Raw genomic sequence first — 26681 nt, forward strand, 5'->3', positions numbered from 1 at the left:
GATGGGAGGGGTGGGGGAGAGGAGGGGGTGGAGAGGGAGAGGAGGAGTCGGGGGAGGGATATGGGGTGGGGGGGATGGGAGGGGTGGGGGAGAGGGATATGGGAGAGGGAAGGGTGGATTATCAGTGTTCGGGAAATGGGTAGGGAGGTGAGAATGAACGGTCGGGGATTAGGGAACCGGGGGTGGTGGACAGCGAGATCAGGGGAGGGTGAGGGAGTTAGGGAAATGGGGGAGGCGTTGGGTGGAGGCGCGGCGGGAGTTGGGGAAATGGAGGAGACAGGTGTGAAAGGTTAGGAAGCCGGATGGGGGAATGAGGGAGGGGGTTGGAGTGGAGGGAGGGTGATGTGAGTGCGAAGGGGGGTGATGTAGGGAGGTGAGGGTTTGGGGAGGAGGGGCTTCTTATTTTTATTCATTGCTGGGATTTGACATCGCTGGCAAGGCCGGTAAGTTTTCCCAGAAGTATACTCTTTTTGTTAAATTTGTAAAGCCACATTACATAAGAATTCAAACGTAGCATAATGTAAAGTGCATAATATACAGATCAGTTTCTTTCAATTCAGTATGTGACACCCTGAGGGGCTTCACTGCACTTACAATTGCAGATTATATTTACAATATTAATTTCAGGTGAAACGTATAGCTCGAGGGGCTTTTACATGATTTCAAACCCCTCAGTGTACTGTAGCGGGAATGCCTTTTCACACGACGCTTCTGCAGCGGCTGCCCCAGGCTTAGTGCGTCCCTCAGCACAGTTCACAGTCCTGAGGCTTGGAATGTGCCAGCTTGCAACACTCGATCATTGGCAGCTTCTTTGCACTGGAAGACCAGGCGGGTTTTGGGCAGACCCAAGAGCGTCGTTCACTGAGTCGATGGTCCCCCCAGCAGCGGGTGATAGTTATCGACCAGAATTTGTCACCCATCCCTCATTCAGAAGGTTGCACTGAAGCCGCCTCGCTCCACTGCAGTCTGCATGACGGAAGTGTTCTCAAAGTGCAGTTTGGACTTATAGTTTTTTTTGTAATGGATTTGCGACAATTAAGTTGCTTGCTAGGCCATTTAAGAAGGCGGTTAAGAATCAGCTACATTGATGTAGGTCTAGAGTCACAAGGCCAAGCCAGGTAAGGACGGCAGGTTTCACATCAGCCAACCAGATGGGTTTTTACGACAATCCAGAAGTCTCGTGTCACCGCCACTGATATTAGCCCTTTATTCCAGAATTGTTTAATTAACTGAATTTAAATCACCCAACTGCCGTGGTAGTTTTTGGAGCTCATGTCTCAGGTTATTAATCTAGTAATTTAACCATGATGCTAAGCTACTTAATGTGCCACGCCAGAGTGCTATCTCTTAGTTATTACCCCCACCAGTTCCCCCCACCCCCCCAACACACCATCCTCTGATTTAACCAATGCCTGATCTTTGTACCCACACCTCCCCCCCTGGTGTGATAAAGGCCTTTGCTTCAAAAGCTCCCCTTACAATATGTTTGAAACGGGCTTTTTTAGAACATGACAGGGAAAAACAGACTTTCTCAAGAACATGATTGACAAAGAATCCTTTCCAAATTATAGTTTTGTTGCTTCTAAAACTAGAACAGGATAAAAGCAGATGAACATTCTTTGTGTAGATCATGCACAGGGTGTTTATGGGGCACACATGCAGCGTATAGGCAGTATATGCAGGGTGTTTGCACAGCATATGTACAAGCTGTTTATTAGGAATTGGTCTTGCCTTTAAGCACCAGTTATCAATCTGTACCAGAGGAATAGAACATCTTCAATCTGCTGCATTACAATGTTACATATATTCTTGGGACATGTTTGGACCAAAGCAGGATGACCTGGAACAATATCACCTTTTCCTTTTTCAGACACTGCTGAACCTCCTTTCACTGTATTTTACTTAAGTTCTTGTTTCTGATATATTCTTTGGTCCCTTTATTCCTCTTGTCATGGCACTGTCTCCCCTCCCTCCTGTCCTGGATGACTCCTTGTTGAAGCGCTTGTGACAGTCGCCCTCCAACGTCTTGCACGAGTAGCCGTTGCTGTCGTGAGTCCTGGTGTGACCAAAGGCGGGGGAAATTGCAACAAATCCAATCCTGTCCTGTTGTTAAACAGATCATTGGAGTTTGACTTATCTATATTCCTTGGAATATTGAATCTCTCAGAGCCTTTCATTCTGTCGTCATTCGTTAAATTTATGGATCTCAATCCAAAGTGCCGATCATTTTCCAGCTCTGTTCAAGCCAGGTGAAGTTACTGTGGCCAGCACCTCTCCAGTCGTTGGGACTGTTTGTGCTGCACTGCCAAATCAGAACACCAGAGAGTGCCAGAGCCACATAGAAGCGTGGTCACTGACAACATGCGACAGAAAATCTGCACCACAAGCAGAGAATATCTTCAATCTACTGCAATACAACGTTTTTTTTTTGGGAAAGGTCCAAGATGTTTGGAACAAAACAAGACGACCAGGAAAAGTTCTAGCTTTTTCTAAATACTGCTAACCCCCTTGTAGATAGGCAGCAAGCATATTACTAGCAGGGGTGACAATTTATCAGTGTTAATGAGTTCTGGCAGTTCAGAAGTGTAGCAGCCCTTGATGTCTGGGTCAGTACATTCCTCCCAGCATGAACTGGCAGAGTTAGTTGTCAGTTAGAGGCAGGTAGCAGTTGGAGTTAGTATCCTGAATCTTAATGTTCATTCTTGGGATTTGGGTGTCACTGGCAGTGTTGAAGAAAGCTATTCGGATCTTGGGGTGTATAAGCAGAGAGACTGAACGCATCCCAGGAGGTGATAATAAGGACTGGTATGGGCACAGTCCATCTGGAAAATGGACAAGAAGGCACATAGGATACTTTCCTTCATCAGCCAAAGCATAGAACATAAACAGGAAGTCATGCCTGCACTTTATGAAACATGACAGGGGCCACAGCTAGAGTACAGCGTACACTTCTGGCCACCACATTACAGGAAGGATATGATCACACTGGAGAGGGTACAGAGGAGATTTACGAGGATTTTGCTAGGAATGGAGATTTTTAGCTCTACAGGAAAATTGGATAGGCTGGAGTTGTTCCCTTTGGAACAGAGGAGGATGAGGGAAGATTTCACTGAGGTGTAAAAAATTCTGAGGACCCAGCTAGAGAGGACGGGAAGCGCCTATTTCCTTAGCCGAGAGGTCAATAACCAGGGACGTAGATTTAAAGTAATTGGCAGAAGAATTAAAGGGGAGTTGAGGAGAATTTGTCTTCACCCAGAGGGTGGTGGGGATCTGGAACTCACTGCCTGAAAAGGTGCTGGTGGCAGAAACCCTCAATGCACATGAAAAAAAAACACTTGGATATGCACTTGAAGCTACAGGGTTACAGACCAGGGGCTGGAAAGTGGCATTAGGCTGCTTGGAATTTTTTTTTTTTGGCTGGCACAGGCATGATGGGCCGATTGGCCTCCTCCTGCGTCATAAGCTTTCTAAATTTTTACTGTGAACAGTTCTGGTCAATGCATGATAGCAGGCCAAGGAAGAAACCAAGCTGTTATCTCCCTTAGTACTATAGGTGAAGAGCCTGAGGTATGGGGGAAAACTTAATTGAGGTGCAGGGTCAAAATTGCCTTGAGGACTGTTTGGCACAAGGCAGAAGCACAAGGGCAGGCAGGCATTTTAGATTTAACTATTTTATGCAGAGGGAGGTGAATGTATGGAACAGACTCTCCAGGGAGACAGACATTGGTTGGGGGTGGGGGGTGGGGGGGGCAAGAAACAATTGCATAGATTGCTGATTGAGCAGGATTACGTTTGGAACTAGCCTTTCTGATTGTAGTGTTCTTTCAGGCCTATATTTTCCCATGTTCCACCTAATATCATTTGTAGGGAGTCAAAACATAAAGTTGCAGGCTGAGTTTGATTGAGACATCTGGATATTGCACAGATGTAAAGTACATTTTAGAATAATAATGATGGGATTCAAAATTCAATTTTGACCCTTTCAAAATGTACCTAAGAGAATAATGCAGCCTGGGACAAAACATTATCTGATTGGAGCTACTTCTGTGGTTCCTAATTGTGTTCTGTGTTGAATTAACTCAATTGGCAGAGAATACTGAAACTGAAACAGCCACAGAAAATATGGGTTGGGCCGGGGGGAGTGCAGATGTAACATAAAGAAGATGGGTGGTAAGATAAAGAAGCTACGCAAAATGGAGAGAAGAGGGAAATGAGAAAAAGAGGGAGGAAAGAAAGATGCAGGGAAAGTGTGTGAACGGTGAGCAGGAGAGAGGAGGTTTAAGAGATAAAGAGGGTGTGAGAGAGAGTGAGATGGGGCGAAAGAGGAAAACAGTCAAAGGAAGAGAAATTGGAGACTAGGAGAATGAGAGAGAGAGGGAGGAGGAGAGGAGACAGAGAGGGTACGAAGAGAGACAGAGAGCGAAAGATGAGCGAGAAGCAGAGGGAGTGAGGCTTGTGGAGTCAGATTTGACAGAACGTTGGGACTGGACATACCTGATGGGGAGAAACTGTTCCTATTGGTGGAAAGGTCAAGAAGCGGAGGGCATGAATTTAAAGTGGTTGAAAGGAGACGCGAGGGAAAACATATTTATGCAGCGAGTGGTTAGGATTTGGCTGAGCGTGTGGCGGGGGCAGATTCAATCATGGCTTTCAAAAGGGAATTGGATGAGCACATGAAGGGAAACAATTTTGCGGGGCTACGGGGAATGGACAGGGGAATGGGATTAGCCGATTTTCTCTTGCACAGAACTGGTAGGGACATGATGGGCTGAATGGCCTCCTGTGTTGTAACCATTCTATGACTCCATGGGGAATGGGGGGGAAAAAATAAAAGAAAAGAGGCATTATTATTTAGCTCATTAACAGCTGGATTTTACACTTTGCAGAAGAGCTAGCTGTTATAATTTAGGGTGGGGTGGGGTGAGGTGGGACTTGTGCTCTGCTGACTCCTCTAACTTTGAAAGGGTTTGCTCATATTTTACATGTGCTTCCAGGGGAGAAATAGAGCAGGAAGCCTGGCCTTTCGGTGAAATTTCAGTGGGTGTTTAGGATGATGTTAGGAGTGAGAGCACACAACGCAGGAGAATATATCCAGGGTTATGGTACAGGGATCCTCGCTTTAACAGAGTCGGAGTCATGAGCAGAAGCCTCAGTGCACCAAGATTTATAGTGCGCGCAGCTAGCGAGCATTGCAATAAATAGGGTGTGCGGAAGTGCTTTCACCATGTCTCTGTGGCGCAATCGGTTAGCGCGTTCGGCTGTTAACCGAAAGGTTGGTGGTTCGAGCCCACCCAGGGACGGCTATTTTATAATTAGATGGGCCTGTAAATTATTAGATAAATGAGCAACTCTGCCAATTATCGTATTTTTTTTGTGCCTTAGACCTGCTTGGACTAGATTCACTCCAATCCGTTTCTAAACGCGTCCTTAAACAGCTGCTTACTCGCTTCCCCCTTCTATTATGTTTATATTTTTTGCAACAAAATATTTATCATCTTGAAACAGTAAGAGAAGAAATCCTGCTAACCAGCCACTTTAAGATACATTTAAGTCGTTCTGCTCTTCAAGATATAATTACCTTCCTTTCGTTATTTATTTACACGTTTTAAGATAAAACGCATTTTGCAATTTAACATAATTCGATTCTTCATTTATATATAACTGAAGCACACGTTTTTAAGAATTTTTTTTATTTAAGTAGTTTTCTGTTTAAATCTGGGATAAAGATTAAGGGGGGAAAGTTGGACGGATGGTGATTTTGTGGCTTTGCTCAAGAAAGAACCTGAAACTTGAAAAATGTCTTCAAGTCATCTTGAGAAAAACAATTTAACATTTTTTTTGATCGTTTTTAAAAGACACTTCGAAGCTTTTCTGTGAGCGGATTTATTAACAGTCAGAAATGTCTATTCTACGTCCTCATGTTTGCATGAGAATGTCCCCCAGTCAGGACCCTTCTTCAGTGACTGGAGAACAGAACATGAGCACAGATCAAAGAGTCAATGAACACGTTGCTCAATTTGGTTACAAAGATTGAAAAAGTGGAATGTTTATCCGCCGAAATAGCTCAGTTGGGAGAGCGTTAGACTGAAGATCTAAAGGTCCCTGGTTCGATCCCGGGTTTCGGCAGGTGCTTATTTTACTGAATACGGAAATCACACAATGGAACCCAAAGTTTGTTAAGTAAATGGTTTCTATGCCTCTAAAAAAAACAAGTTTTGTTTTTGATAGCCATTGAATATCATTTCTATATCGAGGCGGGGAGGGGTGGTGGGGACTGTATGCAGAAAGTGGGACAAAAAGGGACAAGACTGGGTGGTCGATTGAGCCAGAGTGGCGATGATGAAGGGTAGGGCATTGTGGAAAGGAAAAGTCAAAAACCCCACTGTGCCGAAACCCGGGATTGAACCAGGGACCTTTAGATCTTCAGTCTAACGCTCTCCCAACTGAGCTATTTCGGCTGGCATGAACATATATAGCAGAATAGGTTATGTGATTGTAGGTTTGAAAGTAGTGCTAACCATGTGTCCTTTTTAATCTCAAAACACTGGGCTGTGCACCCAAAACAGGTTTGGTTGAGAAATTGTCAGAGGGAAATTATCACGGGTGCTCGATTTGTTGCAGTTTGTGTCACTTTGGCTGGTCAGAATGTTTCAACTGGTGTTGGTCGGTCTAGGCAGAGGAAATGAGCAGAGAAGCTGGTGCAAAAGCCGGGTAGGGATAAGAAGGGAAGGTGGGATGAAAGGTACAAGGGTGATGAAAACAAGTGGGGGGCGGGGGGGAAGATAGCACGAGGCAAAAATCAGTGAAAAGATGAAAACGGAGACAAACCAGCCCCACTGTGCCGAAACCCGGGATTGAACCAGGGACCTTTAGATCTTCAGTCTAACGCTCTCCCAACTGAGCTATTTCGGCTAGTGAGAAATACTTGCATCTCATCTGACATTCTCCTGTCATGTCAAGGCTTTTTTCTCACACCATGTTTGCTGCCTCACCTGCTGAGTATTTTCTGCTATTTTTCACATTTGCGCCATCCACCCTCTTTTGTTTTTTTTGCCGCTTCTGTCTCATCCCAGGACCGCAGGACACTTGGCAGTTTCTCAATCAACCCAGGGTATTCTTCTCTTCCTTTCATCACCAAGTATACTCAGGGGCCATGCGTCACGTCTAGGTGTATATCTTACACACTGCACACATCTTCAACTTCTCCACCCTGATTAACTTGCACCTCTCCTCCTCTTTTTCCTCCAGGGATTCCCAGATAATCCATGCCCATCCATTCACCTAAAGTTTCCACTTTCGCTTTCCTCCGATCAGGCTTCTGCCTTGCCAAAGGCACCTAAACATCCCTAACCAAACCCATAAATGGCATTCCCTTTGCCAGCTGCCATCCTGATACATTATTCCTTCTTGTCCTCCTCAATATTTGCTCATCTTTCATTTTAATAACCCATCTCACACTATCTCCTATACTTATTCCACTATTACATTACCAGATGCATGCATTAGCATAATATATATATATACACACACAAGTCTTTGGTATCAACAGAAATCACTCCAGTTCAGTATCCAGGTTTTTTTAAAAATGTCCCATTTTCCTTTAAGCTTCAAACTCTTGATAACGCACCTGTGAACAGATTTTCTCTTCCAGCAATATGTATAATACGTAGATTAAATAATAATCTGAAAAGCCTTGCACTTTTGTCATGAAATTTGTCCAAAAACTTCAAAAGATTATGGTCTGTATAAACAATTGTTTCTGATGAATTGTTTGCAACATAAATTTCAAAATGTTGCAATGCTAACACCAAACTCAAAGTCCCTTTTTCGATTGTTGAATATCTCCTCTGTTGTACATTCAGCTTCTGTGAAAAATACCCGATCGGTTTTTCAATTCCAGTGTCATCTTCTTGTAACAGTACAGCCCAATGCCTATATCGCTTGCGTCAATGGCCAACTTGAATTTCTTGGCGTAATTGGGTACTGCCAACACTGGTGTCGTAGTTAATAGAGTTTTCAAACTATCGAATGACTTCTGACACTCCAGTGTCCATTGAAATTTCTTGTTCTTTTTTTAATAGTTCAGCCAGTGGAGCAACCACTTGGTTAAAATTTGGTACAAATTTCTGGTAAAACCCACTCACCCTGAAATCTCAAAACTTCTCATTTTGTTGTAGGCACTGGGAAATCCACAGTAGCCTTGACTTTCTCACCTCTCAGAGCCACCTTACCATGTCCAATGGTATGGCCTAGAAACATAACTTGCGCTTTTGCAAAGTCACTTTTAGCCAAGTTCATCACCAACTTAGCTTCTTGTAGTTGAGTAAATAATAATCTGTAAATGCTAGTCCCACATCTGACTGAAAATGATTAGATCATCAATATAAACCTCACAATTGCTGAGACCTGCAAGTACTTCGTCAGTCTTGAAAATTTCACAGGTGCATTCTTCAAAACAAATGGCATGACTTTAAACTGATATAGTCCACTTAGTGTTACAAAAGCTGATGTCCCCTTTGCTCTCTCTGACAACGGTACCTGCCGTTTCCTTTTTGCAAGTCAACCTTTGTGATAAATTCCAATTGTTTCACTTTTTCAATGCAATCTTCCAACCGTGGTATGGGATATGAATCCGCTTTTGTCACCGTATTCACCTTTCGATAATCCACACACAGTCTTTGTGTTCCACCTGGTTTCGGTACCAGTACAATAGGCGAATTCCAGTTACTGAAACTAGATTCAATTATATCATTTTGAAGCATGAAATCAATTTATCTTTGTACTTGTGATAACTTTTGCCAGATTTAATCTATAAGGTTGTTGCTTTATTGAAGATGATATTCCTATACATACATCATGTAAAGCTTTTCCCAATTTATTTCCACAAATAGGTTTGTGTGACTGCAATAGCTTTTACAAATCACGTTGACACTTGCTTGGAAGGTAACTCAATATTTTATTTCAATTTTCAAGCACCCCCTCATTATCCAATTTGATTGGAGGAAAATCAATTTCAGAGTCCTGCACTTCTACCTCTTTCTCATCATCCACCATCATTAACATCTCTTTTTGTTCCTCTTCCCTGTCAAAGTACTTTTTAAGCATATTTACAAGACACACCCTTTGCTTCTTTCTCCTATCTGGAGTATTTATTAAATAATTTACTTCACTCAATTTCTTTTCAATCTTGTAAGGCCCACTAAATCTTGCATTTAACGAATCACCTAGTGCTGGTAACAAAACTAGTACTTTTTCTCTAGAAAAAAAACTGCAAATTTTAGCCTTCTTATCTGCTTTCACTTTCATCACTTGCTGTGATATCTTTGAATGTTCCCTAGCCAACTCACATGCTCAGTTCAATCTTTCCCTGAAATTTGATACATAATCCAGGAGAGTAGTTTCTGAATTTTGACCCACCAATTTCTCATGAATCAATTTCAGTGGTCCCCTTACCTTATGACCATAAACTGGTTCAAAAGGGCTAAAACCGGTCGATGCATTAGGAGCGTCTCTAATAGCAAATAACAAGAATGAACTCCTGTATTCTAATCCTGTGCATAATTGTGACTGTATGCTCTTATCATAGTTTTTAAAGTTTGATGCCATCTTTCCAAAGCTCCTTGTGACTCAGGATGATAAGCTGTTGATTTAGACTATTTTATCCCCCAACTGTTCATTACTTCCTTAAACAGCTGTGGCATGAAATTTGACTCCTGATCTGATTGTATTTCTTTGGGTAAACCATATTGTGTGAAAAATTTAATTAACTCCTCCACAATCTTCTTAGTCGTAATATTTCTTAAAGGTACCACTTCAGGAAACCTAGTCGACACATCCATTATTGTCAATAATACTGATTTCCCCTTTTAGCCTTAGCGAGGGGTCCTACACAATCAATCATGACCCTGATAAAAGGTTCTTCAAATGCTGGTATTGGGATTAAAGGTGCTGGCCTAATCACTGCTTGTGGTTTTCCTGTTATTTGACATGGTTAACCAGTTCTACAGAATTTGACTACATCCCAATGCAATCCTGGACAAAAAAAATACCTCTGCATCTTTTCTTGTGTTTTCCTAATTCCTAAATGTCCCCCCATTGGAATTTCACGAGCAACCCTCAGAATCTCATTTCTATACCCTTATAGGATAGCAATCTGATGCACCTCCCTCCAGCTTTCATTTGCTGAGACATGATCTGACCTCATTTTCTCATCAAAGTACCTTCCTGAAGATAATAACATACTGGAATACATTTTGCTTCGGTTTCTGATTAAGCGTTCTGATGTAACTGTTTTAATTGCAAATCATTGTTCTGTAACTCCACTGATCTCTTTGAGTTAAACACTTCAACTGAACTGTCCTGCATTCCTTCCTCCTGAACAATGTTACCAAATACAGTGCCAGCTAATTGGATTTCAAAACCTTATTTTTGCCTTTGAACTGCCTGCCCTTCTTGTTTATTTTATTCTTCCCAATGAGCCTTTGATTTTGATATAACACAATCAGAAAACAACCTAGGATGTTCCTTCTGTAACACCTCAGTTGAAAACACCTCTATAGGCTACTCAACTACCATAGGCATCACCCACATTTGCGATCCAGCTATATCATTACCCAGAATAAATTGAACTCCTGCAATGGGCAATTTTTCCACCACTCCAACTATAGCTTCTCCTGACTTCCATTTGCTCTTAAATTTACCTTCCAGAACAGAATAGATTTAGCTTCTCCATGAACCCCACTTATTATTACTTTCTCCTGCAATACTCCCTTTGAACAACAAATATCACTATCCCACAACATTAAGGATTGACTAGCCCCTGTGTCTCTTAAAATTTTAACATCTTTACCTACTCCATCCTGTACACATGGAAAGAATTTCCCTTCACATTCAAAATCTTTAAACATTTCTGCAGCCTGCTCCTCAGAATTCTCTTGAGTGAACTATGAACACATTCTGACTTCTTTGCCTTTCACTGATTCTCCCTGTTTCACCTGTACACAAACCATTGGTTTCTCCGGTGCCTGAACCTCAGAATCCACAGTACTTTTACTTCCAGAGCTTTTCAGTACCCCAACAATTCATACAGATTTTTCCTGCAATCTCCAATGCACTGACTTTGTGTGCCCCAATTTATTACAATGAAAACACCTTCATTTTCAAATGCCACCTCTACCTTCAGCACCTTCTCTTTTATTCTGAGAAAAAACTTCCTAGGAACTTCCAGCTACCCCTTCCCTTCCCTGACTATCTACCTTCCTTTCACCTTCCCAATGTTTTTTTATCCTTTTCTAATTTGAAAGGGTGATGGGAAAAAGGTTTAGCTCTATGAACTAACTCATAATCATCAGCCATCTCTGCTGCTTGTCTTACAGAATCAGCCCTCTGTTCCTCCACATGAGTTCTCACTACCGAAGAGGCTGAATCTTTAAATTCTTCAAAAGGAATGACTTCCCTAGGAGCTGCATAGGTTGTCTCTATTTTTAACGCCTGAATCCACTGGTCAAAAGTGCTTTGTTTTACTCTTTCAAACTCAATATAAGTTTGCCCAGGCTGTTTTCTCATATTCCTAAGTTTCTGCCTGTATGCTTCAGATACCAACTCATATACACTCAAAATAGCTTTTCCCACCCGATCATAATTCACTGACATTTCTTCTGATAATGAAACATAGACCTCATGCGCCCTACCTAACAACTTAGACTGTAATAATAATATCCAGTTTTCCTGTGGCCATTTCATCTGTTTAGCTAGCTTCTCAAATGAAATAAAGAATGCTTCAATATATTTTTCCTCAAACTTTGGAAGAGCGTGTATAAATTTAAACATTTCCATGCTGGGTTCTATTCTAGAGATAAACCCTTGCCTACTGGCATCTCCTTTTTAACTGCCAACATTTTCAATTGGAATTCTCTGTCTCTCTCTTTCTCTTTCCTCCTTCTCCATCTTCACAATTTCTAATTCCCTTGATTCTAATTCAAGCTTCTTCATTTGCAAATGAAGTCCCACTACCTCCAGCTGAGACTCACTAGTGTCAGGTTTCACTTCCAACTGTAGATGCTGTGCTATACTTTTAACTATATCTGATTTCCTAGCACCCTCAGGCAACCCCAGATTTAACTTATCTGCCAACTCTGTTAGCTTACGGTTGGATATTTTCTCCAACCCAATCAGAATGATCTCTTCTATCCCCAGACAAGTCTTAGCAATTGCCAAAGCCACCTTGCAGTCTCACCACTTCTAAAATACCAACTCCTGAACTCAAAGTGCCCCTCGTACTCGTGACCTTGAGATCCACCAATTCCAAACCAATCAAGGAATTAGAAATATAATTTATCCCAACAAGAGCACCCAATTATTATGACCGAGCAGTTGGCAAAGCTGAGTTATTTTTTTAAAATCCCAGAGGGAAGCTTTAAACAACTGTCATAACCTATAATTTTAAGTGTTATGTTTGAGATGCAACTCTAAATTCAAGAATCAGACCACCAGTTCTCAAGAGGTTTTATATTAAGCTAAATGAAACGTTTTATTAATTTACACAAGTTAAATATATGCAGATGGCTACAAATCACTACGATCAAAAATTTAACAAATTGCCAAACTAATCTCCATTCAGGCAAGAGCAACACATAGGCTTAACCAGGCACCAGGCAAAGCATTTTTACCTAAGGAATTGAAAATGAGGTTCTTTTCACTTTGTTTCCTGTGGAGACAGTTTACAGCTGCTTTATGATCTCACATTGCCTCTGCTCCACACACAAAACGACTGAGTTGTTATACCTAGCACAGCCCGCTAAATGTAAATTCTCATTGTATCACCAACCTCTTTGAACTCCACCTCTCTAACAATAAAACTCTTTTCATTTGATCCATTTTATTACTGATATAAGCAAATTGCTTGGTCTCTAGGTGCTAACTAGGTGCCAGAATTCATCACGCTTCTTGAATGTCTTGTTCAAAGAAGGCAAATGCACTCCATCTCTCTGATATATCAAAACTAGTACACATCAAAGCACCCAGGCTAGCTTGGCTTTTGTCCGATTAAGACACACACACACACACACACAACTTCCTCGCCCTGATTAACTTGCACCTCTCCTCATCTTTTTCCTACAAGGCATCCCAGCTACATACCCATCCATTTCCCAAAGTTTCCACTTCCGCAAGGTGGATGAAGGCACAAGGGTGACGAAGAAACAGTGAAGGCTGCGTGAGGCAAAACACAGCGAGCTGCCGGAGACACTCAAGCCAGTCCACGTAAGGTTCTCTTCGGAAAGCCAGGATTCAACCAGCATCCTGTAGGTCTTCAGTCCAACGCTCTCCCAGTTGAGTTAGTTCAGCTGACGGCAGCAAATCTCTCGGGGTCTCCTCCCATCTATAACTTCAGTTTCTGCCGCTTGTTTCCTAAATATTTCACCATCTTCCTTCCACATCTCATCTGACAATTCTCCTGTCACGTCAAGGCTTTTTTCTCTCACCACGTTTGATGCCTCACCTGCTGAGTATTTCCTGCATTTTCTGCTATTTTTCACATTTGCATCATTTGCCCCAAGGGCACCAAAAACACCCATCAATGCTTTTGTCACTTGCAAAATCGACCAGTACCGTAATTTGCTGAACGGCCTCCCATTGTACACCTCTGGAAAGTTAAGATGGTGCAAAACTCCGTCCTGTGGCCCTGACACACTCGCTGGCTCGGTCAGCACATTTTTAAAAAAAATAAAATAATTCAATTTTTAATGGAAACTCGGCATCATTCTAATCAACTTCCTGAAGAAGAAATCACCTGCAGGTTATTGGTAAATCCTTTATATTTTGTTGTATACAATCCAGATTGGTGACCTCGGTTTATGTAATCAGTTGCGATGGGCAATTGGGGGGCGAGGCAATTCGTCTGGAGCGAATGAGTGAGGCAGAATGAGGTTTGTGAATGTGGGAATGGAAAGGTTGTGGCGAAAGGGGTTCTAAGAACACAAGAATTCTTTAACTGTTACACTGAATCGATTCAGCCAGAAATGTCTGATTGAATAATAGAGCGAGGAAATGATCACAGGATTTTGAAAAGTTGCAATTTGTGTATTATTTGTTAGCGGAGAGGTGTTGCAGAGGAAATGAGAAGAGGCGGTGGTGCAAAATCAGAGTAGGAAAAGGAAGGCGCAAGGGTGAGGAAGAAGAATCAGTGAAGGTTGCGTGAGGCAAAAACACAGTGAGAGCAGCTGGAGGCGCTCAACCGCACTGTGCCGAAACCCGGGATTGAACCAGGGACCTTTAGATCTTCAGTCTAACGCTCTCCCAACTGAGCTATTTCGGCTCACGGTGATAGTGGCTTAGGGGCTCCTCCAATTTATCACTTTTGTTTGTGCCGCTTAATCCGTTCGTTTCCTAATTATATTACATTTCTTCACCATCTTCCACATCTCATCTAACAATCTCCTGTTACATCAAGCCTCTTTCTCCCTCCACGTTTGCTGCCTCAGCTGCTGACGATTTCCTGCATTTTCTGTTTTCTTTCACATTTGCACCAATCATACTCTTTTGTTTTTTCTGCCGCTTGTGTCTCATCCCAGGACCACAGGACGCTTGGCAGTTTCTCAATCAGCCCAGAGTATTCTTCTCTCCTCTCCTCACCAACTATACTCAGGCTACGCAAATGTCTATGTGTATATCTTACACACTGCACACCCCCTCAACTTCTCCGCCCTAATTAACTTGCACCTCTCCTCATCTTTTTCCTTCAATGCACACCAGATCCATTCCCATCCATTCTCCTAAAGATTCCACTTTCGCTTTCCTCCGATTAGGCTTCCGCCTTGCCAAGGGCACCAAAACATCCCTAACCAAAGCCGTGAATGGCCTTCCCCTTGCCTGCTGCCATCATGGTACATTATCCCTTGTTGACCTCCTCAATATTTGCTCATCTTTCAATGTGTTCTACCCCTTCCCCCAGCTACTGTCTTCAAGCTGAAGCTTGGTATTCTGTTGCAACCCATCGCTTAGAGTCATAGATGTCTACAGCACAGAAAAAGGCCCTTCGGCCCATTGGGTCTCTGCCGGTCAAACAAGTACCTAACTATTATAATCCCATTTTCCAGCACTAGGCCCATAGTCTTGTATGCCATGGCATCGCAAGTGCACATCCAAATACTTCTTAAATGTTATGAGGATTTCTGCCTCTACCACCCTTTCAGGCAGTGAGTTCCAGATTCCCACCACCCTCTGGGTGAAAAAATTCTTCCTCACGTCCCCTCTAAACCTCCTGCCCCTTACCTTAAATCTATGCCCCATTGGTTATTGATCCCTCCACCAAGGGGAAAAGTTCCTTCCTGTCTGCCCTGTCTATGCCCCTCATAATTTTATACATCTCAATCATATCCCCCCTCAATCTCCTCTACTCCAGGGAAAATAATCCCAGTCTATCCAATCTCTCCTCATAACTAAAACTCTCCAGCCCAGGCAACATCCTGGTAAATCTCCTCTGCACTTTCTCTAGTGCAATCACATCCTTCCTATAATGCAGATTCCAGAACTGCACGCAATACTCTAGCTGTGGCCTAACCAGCATTTTATACATTTCCAGCATAACCTCCTTGCTCTTATATTCTATACCTCAGCTAATAAATGCAAGTATCCCACAGGCCTTCTTAACTACCTTATCTTCCTGTCCCTCTACCTTAAGGGACCTGGGGACAAGCACACCAAGGTCCCTCTGATCCTTGGTACTTCCCAGGGCCCTACCATTCATCGTGTATTCCTGTGCCTTGTTTGTCCTGCCCAAGTGCATCACCTCACACCTATCTGGATTAAATTCAATTTGCCACTGATCAGCCTATCTGACCAGCCTGTCTATATCCGCCTGTAATCTAAGACTATGCTCCTCACTATTTCCCATCCCACCGATTTTCGTGTCATCCACAAACTTACTGATCAACCCTCCTACATTCAAGTCTAAATCGTTTATATATACCACAAACAGTAAGGGACCCAACACCAATCCCTGTGGAACCCCACTGGACACAGGCATCCAGTCACAAAAACACCCCTCGACCATCACCCTCTGCTCCCCGCCACTCAGCCAATTCTGGATCCAATTTGCCAAATTGCCTTGGATCCCATGGGCTCTTACCTTCGTTATCAGTCTCCCAGGCGGGACCTTATCAAAAGCCTTGCTGAAGTCCAAGTAGACTACGTCAAATGCACTGCCCTCATCTACACACCTGGTCACCTCTTCAAAAAATTCAAATTGGTCAGACATGACCTCCCCTTAACAAAACTATGCTGACTGTCCTTGATTAATTCCTGCCTCTCCAAGTGTAGATTAATTCTGTCCCTCAGAATTGCTTCCAATAGTTTCTCCACCACTGAGGTTAGACTGACTGACGTGTAGTTCCCTGGTTTATCCCTTCCCCCCTTCTTGAATAACGGTACCACATTAGCTGTCCTCCAGTCTTCTGGCATCTCTCCTGTGGCCAGAGAGGTATTGAAAATTATTGCCAGTGCCCCTGCTATCTCCTTCCTTGCCTCGCTCAACAGCCTGGGATACATTTCATCCGAGCCTGGAGATTTATCTACTTTTAAGCCTGCCAGACCACTTAGAACCTCCTCCCTTTCTATGTTAATTTCTTTAATTATATCACAGTCTTTCTGCCTGATTTCCATACCCACGTTGTCCTTCTCACTTGTGAACACCGACACAAAGTATTCATTTAGAACCCTACCTACGTCTTCTGGCTCCCCACACAAATTACCACTTTGGTCCTTAATGGGCCCTACTCTTTCCCTAGTTATCCTCTTACTCTTAATGTACTTGTAAAATAACTTTGGATTTCCCTTTATTTCACCTGCCAATGTTATTTCATGCCCCCTTTTTGCTCTCCTAATTTCCTTTTGAAGTTCCCTCCTACACTATACTCCATTAGGGCTTCCACTCTTTTGAGCCCTCAGTATCTGCCATAAGCATCCCTTTTCCTCTTTAACCAATCCTGTATATCCCTCGACATCCAGGGTTCCCTGGATTTGTTGGTCCCACCTTCTGTCTTTACTGGAATATGTTGGCCCTGTACTCTCCCTATTTCATTCTTGAATGAGTCCCACTGCTCTAATGCAGATTTACCTAAAAGTAGCTTCTCCCAGTCCACTCTGGCAAAATCATATCTGATCTTATTAAAATCAGCCTTCCCCCAATTTAGATCTCTGATTTCTGACCTATCCTTGTCCTTTTCCATAACAACCTGAATCTAATGGAGTTATGATCACTATCCGCAAAATGCACCCCCGCTGATACCTCTACCACTTGCCCGGTTCAATCCCTAAAATTAAGTCCAGGACTGCCCCCTCTCTTATAGGAGTCCAGGGCTGCCCCCTCTCTTGTAGGCTTCTCCATTTCAAAGGCTCTTGCCCTCTTGTATGCCAGCACTCGCTCATGCCACTACTGCAGCTGACTTACTGGCAAAACACTCATCAATGCTTTTGTCACTTGCAGAATCAATTAGTATCTTAATCTGATGAATGGCGTCCTATTCTGCACCTCTGGAAAGTTAATATGGTGCATAGCACGTTCTGTGGCCCTGATACACTCACTGGCTTGGTCAGCACATTTTCAAGGGCAATTGGGGGTGAGGCAATTCGGCTGGAGTGAATGAGTGAGGCAGAATGAGGTTTGTGAATGTGGGAATGAAAAGGTAGTGGTGAAAGGGGTTCTAAGAACACAAGAATTCTTAACTGTTACACTGAAACATTCAGGCAAAATGTATGATTAAATAATAGAGAGGAAATGATCACAAGTTTTTGAAGAGTTCCAATCTGCATATGATTTATGTTTGAAGTCAAGTTAGCAGAGACGTGTTGCAGAGGAAATGAGAAGAGAAGGTGGTGCAAAAACCTGACTAAGAACACGGTGGATGAAGGCAGAAGGGTGAGGAAGAATCAGTGAAAGATGTATGAAGCGAAATACAATGCTCTGCTGGAGACACTCAAGCCAGTGGATATGCTGCTCTCTGCCAGGATTGAACCAGGACTAGTTTAGATTTCCAGTCTCCCAACACTGAGCTATTTCAGCTCACAACATCAATGTTTTAGGGGCTCTTCCAATTTATCACTTTTGCCTGTGCCACTAATCCACTCGTTTCCTAATTATATCACAATTCTTCACCATCTTCCACATCTCATATAACGTTCTCCTGTTACGTCAAGCCTCTTTCTCTCTCCATGTTTGCTGCCTCAGCTGCTGAGTATTTCCTGCATTTTCTGTTTTCTTTCACATTTGCACCATCCATACTCGCCTGTTTTTTTCTGTTGCTTGTGTCTCATCCCAGGACCACTGGACGCTTGGCAGTTTCTCAATCAGCCCAGAGTATTCTTCTCTCCTCTCCTCACCAAGTATACTCAGGTTATGCAAATGTCTATGTGTATATCTTACATACTGCACACCCCCTCAACTTCTCCGCCCTGATTAACTTGCACCTCTCCTCACCTTTTTCCTTCAATGCATACCAGATCCATTCCCATCCATTCTCCTAAAGGTTCCACTTTCGCTTTCCTCCGATTAGGCTTCCGCCTTGCCAAGGGCACCAAAACATCCCTAACCAAAGCCGTGAATGGCCTCCCCCTTGCCTGCTGCCATCATGGTACATTATCCCTTGTTGACCTCCTCAATATTTGCGCATCTTTCAACGTGATCTATCAGCCCTCCCTTCCCCCACTCTACTATCTTCATGCTGAATCTTGGTGTTCTGTTGCAACCCATGGCTTCTCCATTTCAAAGAATCTTGCCCTCTCAGACACCAGCACTCGCTCATGCCACAACAGTGGTTGCCACGCATACATTATTCCTAATCCAATCATAATGCCTCGCCGCAGAACAATTAGTTGACTGTTCTGTATTCAAGCTCAGCTGTAAGGTAGATAAGCCTCAGTTATTCAGCCCTCAAGAGGCCATGATATCACATGACAAGGTATCAGCCAAAATAACTCAAATTCCTTGTCGAAGAATCAAAACCTGCTTTTCTGCTCTGGTTTGTGCCCCAGGAGAGGTGGGTGGTGGGGTGGTGGAAGCTGCGAACTTCCAATACGAACAAGGAAAGTCAGGCTTTCCTTTATCCATGGATTGCGAAATGGCAAAAATTCCCATTCTATGGCTGTTGTGGAAAAAGTGACAAATAATTCCCAGATAAACAGCCAATCACTAAACAGCTTCTGTCACCATCACTGTAAAGCTCACATCAGCTCCTCCTACCTTGTTGCAGATTCATTGCATTGCAGTCTCTCTTTAAGGCCATGTTAAGTTGACACGATGCCAGCTTAGGAAGCATCATTTTCTTTCAATCATTGACACACGCCAAGTTATTGAGGCATGGTTATAAATCCTCATGTTACAGACATGGTTTCCATTGATCCAAAGCCATGGCTTTCTCCACTGTTACAAAGCTTAATCACCCTTCACCATTTACAATCAGACTCCCAACTACCAAATGGAATAAGGGAGAGAAATGTAGTCTTGACCTTTCTGGGTCAATGCCAGCTCACATGGACCGGCAGGAATCCTGCAGGTTATGTGTGTGGCTTTCTGACATGCAAATTACTACACCACAAACATCGATCTGCTGCACAGAAACAGGACATTGGCCCAACTTGTCCAAGCCAGAGTTGATGCTCCATACAAGCCCCCTTCCACCCTACTTCTTCCTGTCCCATCCTTTCTCACTTGTGTGTTTATCTAGATTCCCCTTAAGTGCATCCATGCTCACTGCCTCACCCTCAACCACTGTTGGTGGAGTGAGTTCCACACTCTGAGGAAAGATCCTCCTGAAGAGTCAATGACCAGAGGGCACAGATTTAAAGGTAATCAGTAAAATGAGGAAAGACTTTTTTATACAATGAGTATTTAGGTTTTGGAGTGCACTGCTTGATATGGTGGTGGATATAGATTCAATAGTAGCCTTCAAAAGAGAATTCAATAAATACTTGAAGGAGAGAAGAATTGCAGGAATATGGGGAATGAGTAGGGGAGTGGGTTGCTGTAGTAATCTGATGTGTGATATATCTTTAGGACAAATGTTGTAATGTAAGATCACATGATCTTGATACCCAATAGCAGAGTAGCGGCTACACCTGTAGTCAGTAGTCTTGAGTTAGAGTCTGAAGAAGAAAGGCAGAGTTTTGAGTTGTAAGCGCGCAAGTGTAACTGCTGAGTTCCTTTTGTAAATAAACAGAATGTGTTTCTTCTAAGAACGGTCTACTGATCTTCTCTGTCTTGGTACCAACTCAGTCACCCCGGAACAAGTGTACAACCCAGATCCTTTAGACCCGCTAACCAGGGCACTAGGTCCCACATTTGCTGTTTGAAAGAGTCAATGCAGACTCGATAGGCCTCCACAGTTGAATAAACGCATCTGGAATTTACGTAGCAGTTTTCTGGTGGGAGATCAGAGGAGCCATTGTGGAAAGGGCAATAAATTGGCCACTTCTCTTGGTGGGGGTGCGGAGGTGGGGTGGGGGGTATTGTAGTGGGGGGGCGGTGGAGTGGTAGGGGGGTTGATCACCTGCCCTTTTCTTTTGGTACTCGTTCTCAAGATGTGGGTGTCACTAGCAAGGCTGGCATTTATTGCCTGTCCATGGCTGCCCTTGAGAAGGTTGGCGGTGAGCGTCCTTATTGAACTGTTGCAGTCTGTTTGGTGAAGGTACACCCACAGTGCCTTTGGGTGGAGGGTCCCAGAGCTTTGAGTCAACGGCAATGAAGGAACGGTGACATAGTTCCAAGCCAGGATGCAAGGGGCCTTGCTGGTGATTGTGTTCCCATGCATTTGCTGCCCTTGTTCTTCAAGAGGTTGGGGGTTGGGGGTTTGGGAGATGCAGACAAAGCAGTGGCAGCAGTTCCGGCAGAAGATTGGGTAAAACCAATGGAAATTCAAGACCTCAGTGTCCATGCTCTCACATGTTGATCAACCACTTGGGTTGAGGAATTAAGGTCTCCTGCCCTCCCATGCTGACAGTTAAAAACGCCCAGTTAAAATCTCTTAAGACTTCAATGTTTGGATTGTGGATCAGCAGAAAATTTGGCCACTAGCATTAAAGACAAATCTGTAAGCCCAAGCTCTTGGTTACGATTAGAAACAAAATCATCACCCCCTGACAACCACTGATGATGGACAAGGGAATAAACCAATACCAGCAAGGGGAGGCGATGGCATAGTGGTATTGTCGCTAGGCTCAGAATGATGCTCTGGGGACCTGGTTTGAATCCTGCCGTGGAATTTGAATTCAGTAAAAAATCTGGAATTAACATTGTTTCATCTGGTTCACTCATGCCCTTTAGTTCCTTACCTGGTCTGGCCTATATGTGACTCCAGACCACTGAAATGGCCTAGCAAGCCACTGCTACAAAGCATCAAAAAAGGAATGAAACCAGACGGACCACGCGGGGTCAACCTAGGCAGCGGAAACGACAATGGCCATCTCAGCCCTGTCGACCCTGCAAAGTCCTCCTTACTAACATCTGGGGCCTAGTGCCAAAATTGGGAGAGCTGTCTCACAGACTAGTCAAGCAAAGGCCTGGCACAGTCATACTCACGGAATCATATCTGACAGATAATGTCCCAGACACCACCATCACCATCCCTGGGTATGTCCTGTCCCACCGGCAGAGGTGGTGAGTTGCCCTCGGAGTCCTCAATATCTATCCTGGGCCCCATGAAGTCTCATGGCATCAGGTCAAACATGCTGATTACCACGTAACACCCTCCCTCAACTGATGAATCTACATTCCTGCATGTTGAACAGCACTTGGAGGAAGCACTAAAGGCGGCAAGGGTGCAGAATTTACTCTGGTTGGGGGACTTTCAATGTCCATCATCAAGAGTGGCTCGGAAGCACCACTACTGACTGAGCTGGCCGAGTCCTGAAGGACATAACTGCTAGACTGGGTCTGCGGCAGGTGGTGAGGGAACCAAAAAGAGGGAAAAGCATACTTGACCTCATCCTTAGCAACCTGCCTGCCGCAGATGCATCTGTTCATGGCACTATCAGTAGGAGTGACCACCGCACAGTCTTTGTGGAGACAAAGTCCCGTCTTCATATTGAGGATACCTTCCATCATGTTGTGTGGCACTACCACCATGCTAAATGGGATAGATTTCGAACAGATCTAGCAACTCAAGACTGGGCATCCATGAGGCGCTGTGGGCCATCAGCAGCAGCAGAATTGTACTCGAACACAATTTGTAACCCCATGGCCGGCATATCCCATACTCTACCATTACCACCAAACGAGGGAATCAACCCCGGTTCAGTGAGGAGTGCAGGAGGGCATGCCAGGAGCAGCACCAGGCATACCTAAAAATGAGGTGTCAAACTGGTGAAGCTACAACACAGGGCTACTTGCTTTCCAAACAGCATAAGCAGCAAGTGACAGACAGAGCTAAGCGACCCCACAATGGATCAGATCTAAACTCTGCAGTCTTGCCACATCCAGTCGTGAATGGTGGTGGGCAATTAAACAACTCAATGGAGGAGGAGGGTCCACAAATATCCCCATCCTCAATGTTGGGGGAGCCCAGCACATCAGTGCAAAAGAGAAGGCTGAAGCATTTGCAACAATCTTCAGCCAGAAGTGCCGAGTGGATGATCCATCTCGGCCTCCTCCGGAGGTTCCCAGCATCACAGAAATCAGTCTTCAGCCAACTGGATCCACTTCAGGTGATATCAAGAAATGGCTGAAGGCACTGGATACTGCAAAGGCTATGGGCTCTGACAATAGTCCGGCAATAGTACTGAAGACTTGTGCTCAGTACTTGCTGCATCCCTAGACAAGCTGTTCCAGTACAGCTACAACACTGGCATCTACCTGGCAATGTGGAAAATTGCCCAGGTATGTCCAATACACAAAAAACAAGACAAATCCAACCCGGGCAATTACAGCCCCATCAGTCTACTCTCGATCAGCAGTAAAGTAATGGAAGGGGTCATCAACAGTGCTATTAAATGGCACTTGTTCAGCAATAACCTGCTCACTGACATCTAGTTTGTGTTCCGCCAGGGCCACTCAGCTCCTGACCACATTACAGCCTTGGTTCAAGCATGGACAAAACAGCTGAACTCCCAAGGTGAGGTGAGAGTGACTGCCCCTGACATCAAGGCAGCATTTGACTGAGTGTGGCATCAAGGAGCCCTAGCAAAACTGGAGTCAGTGGGGACCAGGGGGGAAACTCTCCACTGGTTGGAGTCATACCTAGCACAAAGGAAGATGGTTGTGGTTGTTGGAGGTCAGTCATCTCAGCTCCAGGATATCATTGCAGGAGTTCCTCAAGGTAATGTCCTCAGCCCAACCATCTTCAGCTACTTCATCAATGACCTTCCTTCCATCATAAGGTCAAAAGTGGGGATGTTCGCACAATGTTCAGCACCATTAGCGACTCCTCAGATACTGAAGCAGTCCATTTCCAAATGCAGCAAGGCCTGGAAAGTATCCAGGCTCAGGCTGACAAGTGGCAAGTAACATTTGCACCACACAAGTGTCAGGCAATGACCATCTCCAATAAGAGAGAATCTAACCATCGCCCCTTGACTTTCAATGGCTTTACCATTACTGAATCCCCCACTATCAACATCCTGGAGGTTACCATTGACCAGAAACTGAACTGGACTAGCCTTATAAATACTGTGGCTACAAGAACAGGTCAAAGGCTAGGAATCCTGCGATGGGTAACTCACCTCCTGACTCCCCAAAGCCTGTCCACCATCTACAAGGCACAGGTCAGAAGTGTGATGGAATACTCCCCACTTGCCTGGATGAGTGCAACTCCCATAACGCTCAAGACGCTTGACATCATCCAGGACAAAGCAGCCTGCTCGATTGGCACCACATCCACAAACATTCACTCCCTCCACTACTGATGCACAGTGGCAGCAGTGTGTACCATCTACAAGTTGCACTGCAGAAACTTGTCAAGGCTCCTTTGACAGCACCTTCCAAACCCACGACCGCTACCATCTAGAAGGACAAGGTTAGCAAATAGATGGGAACACCACCACCTGGGAATTCTCCTCCAAGTCACTCACTGTTCCGACTTGGAAATATATCGCTATTCCTTTATTGCCGCTGGGTCAAAATCCTGGAACTCCCTTCCTAACAGCACTGTGGGTGTGCCTACACCACATGGACTGTAGCGGTTCAAGAAGGCAGCTCCCCACCACCTTCTCAAGGGCAATTAGGGATGGGCAATAAATGTCAGTGAAGCCCACACCCCATTATTGAATAAAATAAAAACTTCTACTGCCTTAGTACTTAATTAAGTAACAACCAGACACATCAAGAACAATAACCTTACATTAGGGTGATCAACTTTGGCTGGATGTATTCTTGGAGGTTTCTTCACATGACCTCCCACCACCAACTGCTCCACCCCACTCTTCTGCTATTGGCTACTGAACATGTCTATCCTTATATTGCCCTGCCTTCCCACGTCCAATTGGAAAGCGAAAATACTCTTCATCACCCAAATGGATTTTTAAAAATTTATTCTTTCATGGCTTATGGGCATCACTGGCTGGACCAGCATTTGTTGCCCATCCCTAACTGCCCTTGAGAAGGTTGTGGTGAGCTGCCTTCTTGAACCGCTGCAGTCCATGTGGTGTAGATACACCCACAGTGCTGTTAGGAAGGGAGTTCCAGGAGTTTGACCCAGCGACAGTGAAGGAACGGCGATATATTTCCAAGTCAGGATGGTGAGTGGCTTGGAGGGGAACTTGCAGGTGGTGGTGTCCCCATCTAACTGCTGTCCTTGTTTTTCTAGGTGTTAGGGGTCGCGGGTTTGGAAGGTGCCTTGACAAGTTTCTGCAGTGCATCTTGTAGATGGTACACACTGCTGCCACTGTGCATCAGTGATGGAGGGAGTGAATGTTTGAGGTGGTGGATGGGGTGCCAATCAAATGGGTTGCTTTGTCCTGGATGATTGAATGGTTCTTAAAGATCAGTCCAGCAGCCTTTTCTCCCCATCCCCAATAATTTTGTAACTAATAGACAGGAGTACTGAAAGAAAATAATAAAACATTGCTCACAGCAGTGTCCTGGAGATTAATCTTCAATTCCTGGATGACAATCCTTGAGGGTAGGCAACCCTACATTGCATAGCTGTGCTGACAGTTTGGGATTAACACATACAATGTTTGGGGTCGTTTTTAGGTCAAGTAGATTATATGAGTTTATTTAATTGGTCTCGTGTGTATTTAAGGGAATAACAGCCACTTGTATAGATTCCTCGATATTTGTAACTTGTTTATTTAAGCGCCCTCTTCACTACCTTCTGTAATATCCTGGGCTTGCCAAAAACTGCAAAATCCTGAGTACCTGTATAATTTACATACAATATATGTGGGGTGTATATTCAAATACTAAGCAAATGGAAGAAGCATGTCATGCCGCATTGCTTTCATGATTTGGCCACTAGCGACCCCGCAAGTAAAGGGAACGCCTGTGTATTTTTTCACTGCGTCTCATGCCAATGCAATATGGCCGCGCAAGATGGCCACTGGTACCTGTCTGCACGTGCACACTGGTCCGCACATGCACCGTAATTCAGTGACATCACTGCTGGCCTACAGCCTGGAACTCAGAATGGCAGAAGAGGGGGGGGAAGAATGAGGAGAGGCAATATCGTCCAATTATCACAGCGATCCATAACCCACTTACTGTCAAAATCCATCACTGTCAGCCCAGGACAGAAATTCACAACATTCTCTCCTCCTGCTGACAGGGGCAGCGATGACCGCGAGTGAGGCCTGCTGCACTTTGACCCCTATAAAGGTAGCAGCTGCTAACCTGGGTCCACCGTCAGTATACACAGCGTTGGCAGCAAACACAGCCCATATTTTTTTACGTAAAGTGTTGCTCTGGGTAGCAGTCAGGCCATTTAAACATTGAATGCCCTGAAAGCCTACACAACTGGCAAAAAAGATATGGGACAAAGTGCTCCCTTTAAAAAAAATCTGGAAAAAAAATAATTAATTCTTCCAAAAGGCAATTGGACTCGTGTGTGAAGAGGATTAATGTGCTGGGTTACGGGGAAATTGCTGGGATGTGGAATGAGACAGCTTTTTCAAAGAGCTGGCACATGCATGGCAGGCCGAATGGCCTCCTTTTTTGTTGTTTACTCTGATTCTGTTGTGCCCGGTCCAGGAGTGCACTGACAGCTTATCAATGCCCTCCTCTCATTAAAACAGAACAGTATCTGGTCACTGTCATGTTGTTGTTTATGGGATCTTGCTGTGTGCAAACTGGCTGGTGCGTTTCCTACATTACACCAGCGGCTACACTTCGAAAGTATTTAATTGGCTTTGGGATGTCCTGAGTGCATGAGGAGTGTGATATAAGCACAAGATCTTCTTTCTTTATAACCCAGCATGAGCTGAAGAACCTGCCAAACCTATTGGGTGGAATCGTCCCAGATTTGCTTTAAGTGCGGTAGCGGGCAGATAAAATGACCTTTTACCCACCGACCGCAATGGCGGCTTTTCACGCCATATCATCCCAAAGCTGCCGCATTAATTATGTATTCCCAGGATGCACACAGTTTCGATGGCGAGCGAGCTCCAATTCGCCTGTCACGCCGTCACCTCGCTGCTTCATCACGCCAGGCACGATATTTAAAATACAACCGCGCTCACTGCTTCCAGTCCAGGACTACAGC

General features: G+C 44.2%; 5 non-coding genes across 5 annotated transcripts; 2 read left to right on the top strand and 3 right to left on the bottom strand.

The window, feature by feature from the left end:
• The first annotated feature begins 5226 nt into the window (after positions 1-5226).
• trnan-guu (transfer RNA asparagine (anticodon GUU)) lies at positions 5227-5300 on the top strand. Its single transcript has one exon. It is a non-coding gene; the product is annotated as a tRNA-Asn (tRNA).
• Positions 5301-6053: 753 nt separating this feature from the next.
• trnaf-gaa (transfer RNA phenylalanine (anticodon GAA)) lies at positions 6054-6126 on the top strand. The gene has a single exon. It is a non-coding gene; the product is annotated as a tRNA-Phe (tRNA).
• A 259-nt stretch (positions 6127-6385) lies between these two features.
• On the bottom strand, positions 6386-6458 carry trnaf-gaa (transfer RNA phenylalanine (anticodon GAA)). Its single transcript has one exon. It is a non-coding gene; the product is annotated as a tRNA-Phe (tRNA).
• Positions 6459-6839: 381 nt separating this feature from the next.
• On the bottom strand, positions 6840-6912 carry trnaf-gaa (transfer RNA phenylalanine (anticodon GAA)). The gene has a single exon. It is a non-coding gene; the product is annotated as a tRNA-Phe (tRNA).
• A 7329-nt stretch (positions 6913-14241) lies between these two features.
• Positions 14242-14314, bottom strand: trnaf-gaa (transfer RNA phenylalanine (anticodon GAA)). Its single transcript has one exon. It is a non-coding gene; the product is annotated as a tRNA-Phe (tRNA).
• Between the last annotated feature and the right edge of the window lie 12367 nt (positions 14315-26681).

The sequence above is a fragment of the Cetorhinus maximus genome, chromosome 6 (assembly GCF_964194155.1).
Source record: "Cetorhinus maximus chromosome 6, sCetMax3.hap1.1, whole genome shotgun sequence".
Taxonomy (NCBI): domain Eukaryota; kingdom Metazoa; phylum Chordata; class Chondrichthyes; order Lamniformes; family Cetorhinidae; genus Cetorhinus; species Cetorhinus maximus.